Source organism: Lynx canadensis, chromosome D3 (assembly GCF_007474595.2).
Source record: "Lynx canadensis isolate LIC74 chromosome D3, mLynCan4.pri.v2, whole genome shotgun sequence".
Classification (NCBI taxonomy): domain Eukaryota; kingdom Metazoa; phylum Chordata; class Mammalia; order Carnivora; family Felidae; genus Lynx; species Lynx canadensis.
In genome coordinates, this window is record NC_044314.2 from 23123424 (window position 1) to 23132880 (window position 9457).

General features: G+C 37.3%; 1 long non-coding RNA gene across 1 annotated transcript; it reads right to left on the reverse strand.

Annotated features, from left to right (window-relative positions):
- Positions 1-203: 203 nt before the first annotated feature.
- On the reverse strand, positions 204-8097 carry LOC115528567. Its single transcript, XR_003973303.1, has 3 exons — positions 8085-8097; positions 5201-5203; positions 204-979 (listed from the first exon to the last, which is right to left on the reverse strand). It is a non-coding gene; the product is annotated as an uncharacterized LOC115528567 (long non-coding RNA).
- Between the last annotated feature and the right edge of the window lie 1360 nt (positions 8098-9457).

The following is a 9457-nucleotide window of genomic DNA, read 5'->3' on the forward strand; positions in this document are numbered from 1 at the left end:
CCTACTCAATAAAGGTAGATATTTCTCGTGTAAATATTTTTGAAACAAGGTGGGATCTGCGCAATGAATGAATATATATGGGTATATCGAGCAGTCTGAGCACTCACTAATGACTTATGTATTATGTGTATGGAAGTTTGCTGAAGATGGCGGTATATAGGCTGAATTAGCAAGAGATGGTGAGGTATATCGGGGTTTATCGATTATAGAACAGCCTCCTCTAGAGGGATGTAAAGCACCGCCAAGTCCTTTGAGTTTTAAGCTGTTGCTAGTAGTTCTCTGGCGGATAGTTTTGTTTAAGCTAACTATCTAAGTTTAGGGCTAAGCATAGTGGGGTATCTAATCCCAGTTTGGGTCTTACCTATCGTGTAGTCGGAGATATTAAAGTTACTTTCGTGCTGTATTTTTATGTTAACTGTAGCTTTTTACGGCCTAGTTAAGGTTTTACTTTAGTATTTTTTCTCTGTAACACGCTTTACGCCGTGGGTCTATTAGTTTGGGTTAATCGTATGACCGCGGTGGCTGGCACGAAATTTACCAACCCTTGTTTAATATAGCTTAGTCGAACTTTCATTCATAGCTTAATTTTTCACTGCTGTATCCCGTGGGGTGTGGCTGAGCAAGGTGTCATGAGCTACTATGGTTGTGTGCTTGATACCAGCTCCTTTAGGTCACTGGGTGACTTAGAGGGCATTTTCACCGGGATGCAGAGGCTTGCATGTGTAATCTTATTAATAACTAATGGAAAGGCCAGGACCAAACCTTTGTGTTTATGGAGTCTGGCGACTCATCTAGGCATTTTCAGTGCCTTGCTTTATATATTTAAGCTACATTAACTGGGACATAGGGTTAATTTGGGGCATATAGGATGTTGTTCGATAGGGGACGAATTAGAGATCAGGTCAGTGTATCTATAGATAGCTGCGAACAGAGTTATGATTTAGTATTAATAGCTAGTAATGATAGGGGATTGGTAAAGCTATGTATGTAGTGTATGGAAGATAGAGCTTTTCATTGTCCCTTAAATAAAGGAATCTTGTATTTTTAAGGGCCCAAGAGACCAGCTCACCATCCTCCTCCTTACCCACCCCCCCCCCCCCCACCATTACAAGTGCGGAATCTCTTCTACAGCATTTCTGATTCATTCCCATGATTTTCTGGCATCTGTCTTGATGCTTCCAGCATCACAAAGATCACTATTATAAGGTAAGCCAGTCAACTATCATATACCTCTAATTGTTGGGCCCTTGATCCTGATTTTGCCTTCCTGAGTACTCCAGAACCAATCTCCTCCCTATTGTATACTCTAGTTCTTCAGATAGGTCTCCACCCTTTTTTCCCTTAAACTTCTGTTTTGGCTGAATACCCTTAGCACCTTGTCTGGTTATGCGAAATGGCCTCCAGATACCTCACTATCCTTCCCACTGCTTTAGAAGCTGTTTTGTATCTCCATATCCATGGGGTTTTTTGTTTTTTTTTTCCAAACAACTTAATCACTTTCTACACAGGGAACACTGCCCTACTCATAGGAACATCAGCTCCATTTATTCTTCATCACTTAAAGATGATGTTATCTTACCTGTCCTATTAGAAGGAGTGAAAAACAGCCCTAAGCATCAGAAGCTCCTCAGATGCATACACTATATCCCTCTAAAGGCTTGTCCTATTTAGAAATGATAAATTCAAAGCAGAAAAACTGGAGCATCTGGATAATTCAGTTAAATGCCCTACAGTACATAGAGTGAAATCCATATTGATCACTAACTACAGAGCCGGAAGCTCAGTAGCACAGTCCCTGTTAACTAACTTGAAAAAAGGAAGGGGCAAAAGGCAGCTAATCCTTCACTTTCTGCCATTTGATCATTCTCCAATAATTTGTGCTTGGGTAGCCTTCAGCTCACTTGAGAGTTTTCCTAATGCAGAGCTATTGTTCAAGGGAGAGTAATTAAAACCAGTAATTTGATTAAATGCAGACTTTTTAAAACTCTGTCAGCCCCATGACTCAGTGATTTTGTGGTACAACACTTGTAGTAGATTTCCAAATTCTTTACATTTCCCTGTCCTTCACCCTGAGTACTTTCTTTTGGGATTTTGTGAAGCCAAATTTTTCTGACCCTTCTTCTCAAACCCAAGATACACTGACATTCCTCTGTATCACTTACAATATTGTGCTGTAATAGTTGGTTTACTTGCTAGTGTATTCCCTTAGACCAAAATTCTCCCAGTCTGTGATCTTATCTAATTCTTCATTTTTTCACCACCAAGCACATTGGTATTTATTGGACCCAATAATACATTCATAAATGACTACTAAATGACTGAATAATGAAGTACTCGGGAAACTTTGTTTCCTGCTTTCTTTGGTGTAATTTTTGTCATTTCAAAACATCTGTGTTCATATTCATTCAACATATATTGAGGGTATGATATATATATTAAAAAAAAACACTGTATTAGATTGTTTGAGCAAATAGCTATATGATTGCATGGGACGTGGTGATCCTACTGGCCCCATAGCTAAATCTTCCTTTAGTGGAACTGACCACAAGTGTCTATTACTCATGAATTAGCATTAGTATTATATACCATAATTATTACTTTGGTCACGATTGATTACATAGGCACAAATATGAGTAGCTATAGGCTGGCCAGTAATCTCTGACATGACTTGTATATGAATGCTGGTCAACAATGGCTACTCTGGATGGTGGCTAATTTAAATCTCCTGGAAAACTTGCATACAAGATGCATAGGTAAAAAAAGCGAGTCTGCAGAAGAAAAAAGCTGGTGCAGTTGAAGAGGGAGAGAAAAGCTGAGTCATAAGAATTAGGAAGACTATCATCAGGGAGTCAGTTGCTTTCCCCATATAAGGGAGCAAAGAGAGGCTATGTCCTAAAATGATAGTATTTCAGGAGGCCACTGGGAGTATTTCTGTTCTTACTTCCCTTTGTGTTTGTATAATTACCATATTCATGAGCCAGCCAGAATATGGTTCTGCTTTCTCACCATTAAAAAGAGTCTGATTAACTCAATGGTATTAGCCACTGCCTTCAAGGAGATCAGGTAACAAAGGCCAGTGGGAAGAAAGATGAGGTGGTCAATCAATGGATGCCCTAATATTTATCATTAAAGGCTAGAATTATACTGGGAATATAATAGGGCCTGGGTGATTAACTGTAAAGGATAGGCAAAATCAGGAAAGTCTTCAAAGAGAGAAAGAACAAATTATTTTTTTAAAAAGATAGATTCAAGGAGTTAGAACCAGCAATCAAAAGTCCTGAAGCATGAAATTATGATATTCAAGGAACCATAAGTGATCCTCCATTCCCTAAGTGGTATCTTTTTTTTTTTTCACCTCCACCCATCTCAGCCTACAGCCCTTAGTGCAAGATGATATTAAATGAAACATTTGATCAACTCTGCACCTAAGCTTTCCTAATTTTCCCACTTCCACCATAACCAGCAGATGCTCCGAAACCAGCATGCTTAGGTTTAAGTCCTTGCTGTGTTACATAACTTGCTGCAGTCATCTTGCTTTCCTTTCTTCATCTGTGAAATGGAGATTACAGAAACAGTATTTATCAAAGGACTTTTGTGAAGATTAAATGAGTTCATACAAGTGAAGTGCTTAGGTCAGAAACTGACTCAGTCATTGCTATCTAGGTGTTGGCTATTTTTATCCAGATTCTCTCTTCATGCCCTCATGAAGAGTTGAAAAATGTTAATTTCCCACAAACACCTCAACAACTTTTCAGTGGTTACTACTTTGTACATGACTGAGAGGTCAAGTCTTCACCCTTCAGAATAGCTGCTGAGGCCCTCTAGCAACTGTCCCTTGCTCCCCATAGGTTCTGATGCTTCGTTCAACAGTCCCAGTCACAACTAACCTTTCCAAGGGCCTGCGGGTTTGCTGCCTGGGAATATGTTGCCAGGGTTAATAGAAAGGTTCTACTTTTCCCTCCCCTACTCCATCCATCTCTACCTCTAAATGCTAATTTCTAATATTCTACTGTTAGAGCACAAACTTTTCTTATTCCTGCCCTCACATTTCCTGTTAAAATGATAATTCTTCAGGGAGAAATATTATGAGACAATTATAATCCTACGCAAAACTGGACTTATTAGAGGTACAGGTGAATTGAAGAAGATGGAACTAAAAGGGTATTAAAGTCCAACCACATAATATCACAATTGTTTTCAGCTACATAAAATAAACATTTTAACTACCAAGGGTAATTTGATCTCAATCATTTATGTCTATCTGTATCATACTGTGTCCATCTTTTTTCTTTACACACATACTATCCTGTCTTGTGATTTACTTTTCTCATTACATATACTTATTATGTGTACACCTTTTCTATTGGTGGATATATAATCATTCAGTTTTCATTATACAAATAATGAAGCAATGACTGTCCTTATGTAAATGTGCAAGAGTTTCTTCTGCAATATATATAGTTGATCCTTAGAATTTTGAGTCTGAAAGTACGCACACTGACAGATTTTATAACATTCCTTTCCAAAATGTATTCTTTATTTCTATGCCACCAACAGTGAATTAGGAGTGTTAGTAAGCTCATATTACTGTCTCATTGAACACTATCCATAACTATCCCTGAATATTGTCCATACTACCCAAACTACAAATTCAATGAATCCTTATCAAAATTCTAATGTATTTTTCACATAATAGAACAATCAATCTTCAAAGTTGTATAGAACCATAAAGACACTAAATAGCCAAAATAATCTGAGAAAGAAAAAGCTGAGGCATACTACACTCTGATTTTAATGATATTACAGTCCATAGTAATAAAAAAAGTAGGATATTGGCATAAAAAACCAGAACCACGTCAGTGGAACAGAATAAGGAGCCTAGAAATAAACACCTACAAATATGGGCAATTAGTTTATGAGTCGAAAGGAGCCAAGAATACAAAAATGGGGAAAGACAATATTTTCAATAAACAGTACATTGAAAACTGGACAGCCACATACAAGAGAAAGTGGCCCACTATCTTACACCATACAGAAAAAAATCACTCAAATGGAATTAAAGACTTGGATGCAATACTGAAACCATAAAATCCTAGAATAAACACAGGGAGTAACCTCCCAGACATCATTCTTGATGATTTTTTTTGGATTTGACCACAAAAGCAAAAATAAACAAGTGGGACTACATCAAATCAACAACCTTCTGTACGGCAAAGAAAATCATGAAAAAATGAAAAGGTACTTATGACATGGAAAAAAATTTGTAAATCAAATATCTGATAAGGAATTAATATCTAAAATATATAAAGAGCACACAAAACAAGTATGGAAAAAAACAATGCTGTCAAAAATGGCAGAGAATCAGGGTGCCTGGGTGGCTCCATCGGTTAAGCATCCAACTTGGGCTAAGGTCATGATCTCACAGCTCATGGGTTTAATCCCCATGTCGGGCTCTGACATCTCAGAGCCTGGAGATAACTTTGGATTCTGTGTCTCCTTCTCTCTCTGCCCCTCCCCTGTTCAAGCTCTGTGTCTCTCAAAATATTCAGAGAATCTGAATAGACATTTTTCCAAGATGACATATAGATGGTCAAAAGGAACATGAAAAGGTACTTAGCGTCACTAATCATCAGAGAAATGCAAATCAAAACTACAACAGAGTATCTCCTAAAGCATGGTAAAATAGTTGTTTTAAAAAGAAAAGGGGGTTGGGGCGCCTGGGTGGCGCAGTCGGTTAAGCGTCCGACTTCAGCCAGGTCACGATCTCGCGGTCCGTGAGTTCGAGCCCCGCGTCAGGCTCTGGGCTGATGGCTCGGAGCCTGGAGCCTGTTTCCGATTCTGTGTCTCCCTCTCTCTCTGCCCCTCCCCCGTTCATGCTCTGTCTCTCTCTGTCCCAAAAATAAATAAACGTTGAAAAAAAAAAAAAAAGAAAAGGGGGCACCTGGGTAGCTTAGTTGGTTAAGCATCTGACTCTTGGTTTCGGCTCAGGTCATGATCTCATGGTTCATGAGTTTGAGCCCTGCATCAGGCTCTGCACTAATGATGCAAAGCCTGGTTGGGATTCTCTATCTCTGTCTCTCCCTCTCTCTCTCTGCCCCTCCCCCACCCATGCTCTCTCTAAATACATAAATAAACAAGAAGAATTTTTAAAAAAGAAAAAGAAATAAGTGTTAGCAAGAGTGTGGTGAAAAGGGAAACTTTGTGGACTGCTGGTAGGAAAGTAAACTGGTACAGCCAATTTTTTTTAGGTTCCTAAAAAATTAAAAATAGAAACAGCACATGAACCAGCAATTCCACTTCTGGGTATTTGTTTGAAGGAAATGAAATTGCTATATTGAAAAGAGGTCTCACTCTCATGTTTGTTATAGCATTATACACAAAAACATGGAAATAACCTATGTGTCCACTGATGGACAAATTAATAAAAAAAATGGTATGATATTTATTCAACCATTAAAAAAAAAGGAAATCTTGCCATTTGTGACAATATGGATGAATCTTGAGGGGATCATACTAAGTAAAGTAAGTCAGAAAGAGAAAGGCAAATACCACATGATCTCATTTATGTATGGAATCTTAAAACATAAAATAAAACAAAAATTGAGTTCATGGATACAGAGAACAGATTAGTAGTTGCCAAAGACAAGGTGTGATGGATGGATGAAATGGGTGAGGTAGAAAAGGTACAAAACCTCCAGTTATATGATAAACAAGTTCTGGGGATGTAATGTACAGCATAAGTATAGTTAACAATACCATATTGTATATTTGAAGGTTAAGAGATAAATCTTAAGAGTTCTCATCACACACACACAAAATTTTAACTGTGTGCTGATGAATGACAAACTTACTGTGGTAATTATTTTGCAATATACATATATCAAATCATTATGTTCTACACTTAAACAAGCAACGTTACATGTTAATTATATCTCAACTAAGAAAAATAGTTTAAAAATATTACCCAATTACAACTTTTGCCAAATGTAATTGTGTAAATATAACTTACTGTTTCACTTAGTATATTTATGCTTGAGTATGAGGTTGGAATTTAAGTGAATTCCTGTTTATCACTGTTGTAATTTTTAAAGAAGAGATGCATAATTTTGGTAACATTTTAATTACCATCAATAATGTGGTGGGTCCCCACACTGATCAGTTGAAGGCCTTAATAGTCAAAGACTGACCTTCCCTGAGGAAGATGAACTTCTGCCCGCAGACTGGCTTCACACTTGAACATCAACTCGACCCTGGGTCTTCAGCCTTTTAGGCCTACCCTGCAGATTTGAATTGCCAGCCTCCACAATCATGTGAACCAATTCCTTAAAATAATCTCTCTACAGAGAGACAGACAGACTGCTATTGGTTCTACTTCTCTAAGAACCTAATATAGGGAACTTGTCCTGTTTACATCCTTTTATTTTACTCTCCTGTCAAATGTCTGTTCCTATTATTTCCCTTTGTTAAAATTATTTTTATTAAAGTTGATAACTTATTCTTGGTATCTAAAGTATTGATATTCCTTTTCTCACCTTATTACCTGGATTAGATCCTCAGCATGTCTTCTAGTAATGATAGTGAGGATCCTACCATTTTACTGATTTTGTTAGAATCTTCTAATGTTTCACCATTAAATATATTAGATAAAAGTATCTTATAATTTTTTTCTCCTTTCCTAGCTAAAGGTTTAATTTTAAAAGTTTGTTTCTAATATAGATATTTAAGATCAGAATTCCATGAGGACATTTCTCCTGGTTCTAATTCTAGTTGTTTTTTTCCCCTCTGTCATTTTGGGTGATTTCAAACAAACCAAACCAAAAAAAAAAAAAAGGTAGATGCATATCTGATGTCTGATACAATTTCATATTTCTTTCTCTGAATTCCCATTTAAAATTAGGTATTTCTTTCGAGCTGGTTAGTCTGTAAATAATTCACTTGCAAGAAATGATTTAGAGGGTGCTAAGTTATTTCTGCTTCACTAATATTCTCTACTCTGCTTTCTGAACACTGCCCTGTGAATTTAAGCTTGGCCATATAATTTGTTGGGCTATAAAAGTAAGCAGAAGTATCTGCGTCACTAGTACATAAACTTTAAGAGCTAGTTCATGATTCACCTTCCCTGTCTTATGGTGATTAGAAAGGCAGACATCAAGATACAGCACCCACCAGTTGTACCCCTCATGACTAAAATGCATAATCACCTGCTTACCTTAAATGACCATGTGACATGGGCAGAAATTAAACTTTTGTGTCTAGCTTCCTGAGAGTCTGGGAACTTAGCCACCCCTAATTGATACATGAGCTCAAACAAACTCCTTTTCATCGAGGTTTTGAATCCCCTTTCCACTAGAGATATTACTCTTGCCATAAATGAAAGGGACTTTTTTTTTCTCCACAGGTCACAAAAATAAAGACAGAATTACATTCCCCCAAAATGACTGACTAGTTATGTCTCTGGACTATGAGAGATGAAAGTAGAAAAAAAATCTATTTTATTAGGGAAAAAACGTAAAACAACTAGCTCTGGAAGTTACCCGTGGTTTAAGTCCAGCCCTTCTTGAAGAGCAGCAGCACGGTAGGTGGTTGGTAGGTAACGGTTGAATTTTAACTGAGTGATAATTCCTGTAACTATTGCAGGCTCGAGACGGCCTCTGCCCGTCTCCCTCTAGTCACCTCTGAGAGCACTCTTTCCTATGTATAATACTTACTGATCCATAGAGGGAGGTAATATATTTGTTTTCTACTGGGATGTAGGAACTCTTTTGTGCTTTTTGCATAAGACTCCTCACTCTGTTAAAGTCTACATCATCATTTCCAGAAACTACCAACTCCCACTATCCTACACACAGAAGAACAGCAGGAAGAATATCCTAACTGAATGAAGTCAGAGACACAACCCAGTGCTCTTACTCATCCAAAATGTATCCAAACTCATAGTAGGCTCCATTATACTGATCTGCAGATAGACCTATTTTATTAGGTCATCTGTATCTCTTAATAGGTCACTCTGCCTCCAGAGAGTAAGTACGTCTTCATCCAATTGTGTAGCAAAGCAAAAAAAATGTTTAAGCAAAACATTACTAGGTATCCAACAGTATTGCACAGCAGTGCTAATCCTTTACCTTTCTAAATACATAACCACTGTATTAACCACAGAAAAGTAAAACAGACAAACTGAGTCCTCACTAAGTAGTTTTCAGGGTAAGAATCTACTACATCACTATTATTTGAAAGCTAAATGTTAGATGTAGAAGTATTGTTTTATAACTTATGTTTATAACTAGTAAAGGTAAGCTTCTTTATGGCCTATGCACATCAAAGAAGTATCATTTCATTCTTTTAAAAAGCCAAAACAGGAAAAACAGAGCAATTTTATCATTCTCGGCATGATATCAAGGTATGATGAATCCATGTTAAGACTTCCCTCATCAGACATTTTAACAACTGGATACTAAGA